This window comes from Arachis ipaensis, chromosome B09 (assembly GCF_000816755.2).
Source record: "Arachis ipaensis cultivar K30076 chromosome B09, Araip1.1, whole genome shotgun sequence".
NCBI classification, from domain to species: domain Eukaryota; kingdom Viridiplantae; phylum Streptophyta; class Magnoliopsida; order Fabales; family Fabaceae; genus Arachis; species Arachis ipaensis.
This window is the reverse complement of record NC_029793.2, coordinates 15,622,367-15,624,428: the sequence shown is the minus strand read 5'-3', so window position 1 is coordinate 15,624,428 and position 2,062 is coordinate 15,622,367.

Sequence of the window (2,062 nt, the reverse complement as noted above, 5' to 3'; positions counted from 1 at the left end):
CATTTATTATTTTGATTTTTGAGACAACATAACTTTTGTCATAACGTTAAAAAGTATATCAAATACTAACAAAAATTAATTCAACGACGATTTTGTGGAACTTTTGTTTTAACCCCACAAACTATTCAGTTTGAAAAATCAAAAATGTATTACGCTTTCGTTATAAAATAGATCTAAATATCTCTACAATAACAACCACTATCCGTTTAATACTTATTTAGTTGTGCTAGATTTGACCAAAAGAACTGTTTTAGTCAACGGAAAAAAAAATCAGAAAGCCATTAGATTGCCAAAGCAGTCCAATTTTATTAGATACAGTCTCATGGGGCTGCATGCATGTTATCATTCTCTCTCTCATTTTGTTGCATTCTCGGCTTTGCATAAAAAGATAGTAAACAATATTGTGGATATGAGGGGAGAAAATATTGGTTGAAATTTTATAAGGTACTAAAATGGATTAAATTTATTGGATTAATTTATTTATCTGTTTAAATAAATAAGTTTAATTTAATTAATTTAAAAAAATAACGAATTAAACGGATTAGTATGTAAACTAAACAAGTAGTTCGTTTTATTTTTTTATATATTTTTTTATAAAAAATAATATTTTTGTCAAAATATTTAAAAAAATAAAATAAAAAAGTAAACAGGCCATTTTATTTAATCTAACATATTGTTGATAAATAATTCGAATTTAAAAATTATGGTCCATAAATAAAATTAATTTAAATGAACCAATTTATTTAACTTATAAATTTAAATAAAATAGACCTAAATAAATCAGACTGGTCCATTTGACAGGCTTAGAATTTTGAAATGTATGCATTGATATTTTTTAAAGCTATCGATTGAAAACAATCGGCACAATCCAATTTTGTATCCCGTCAACAAATTAAAGGTAAAGTTTTTCTATTATTCCTTGAGCAAGCTACTAGTGAAAAAGCATATGATAGTATATATAGGTGGACCCAATGATATGTATATATAGATGATGATTAACTCCAAAAATATCACTATGGTACGTAATTGACTTTCATTTCTATTAGCCTGTATTTAGAAGAGAAATTAAGAGTGAGAGGCAGAATTTAAAAAATAAAAATTAAGAAATAAAAATTAAATTAAATTAAATTTTTATATTATATTTAATATAAAATATACAAAAATATTATATTTTAATATTATATTTGATTTAAAATAAATATAATACAGGGAAAACAACAAGTACATCATGCTAATATTTTTTATTAAGTCATGTAAGAATTCTCTATAGAATTGAGAGGATCAAGTATTCAAGTGGAGATTGAACACTGAATTTCACCAGTAACTCATTGTAGTAATTTCAACTTCAGTGAAGACCAGAGAGTAGAATAACTAGCAGCTTATGTATTCATGTGTATTAATGTAGTTAGAAAGTTCATTATTAATCTTTAAAAGAGTAAATCACCAAAAGATTTGTAAAATATAAGTGTTTACTGTCAACTAGTCTCAACCATTTCAAAAACAAATTAAGATAGAATAAAAAAGGGGCAAGATCAAGAAAGAATAAAGAGCAAAAATGTAAGAGGATATAGCTAGAGGCTTTTATCCTTTGTAGTCAATAAAGCTTTCAGTTTCAGTTCCTCCTTATTTCAACACATTTCATAAATATTTATTTTTTGTATATAACACTTAAATACTATTTATTTTCTATAAGATAGATATATTTATTTTTCTATATTATAAACATTTTTATATAAAATATATTTACTAACAAAATAAATATAAAATATATATAAAAGAAGGTGTATAGCAAAACTCTCTCTTTAACTTAGCATATCATCACTGAATTGGAGAGGATTCTACGATTATTTTTTATTTTTTATTTTTTACATTTGTTCCCTTTCATTTACGGATTAAAATATCACGCTTAGTGTGTCTCTTAATATAACTCCAACTGAACAAACAACATTTAGAAATGAATTTTTATTTTATCGCTAAATTTGTAATAAGGGGAAGAAAAGTTGAGGTCGAGATATGATGCTTGGCATGGGCCGCATGCTGCATAATTAAGGTAGACCCCTAT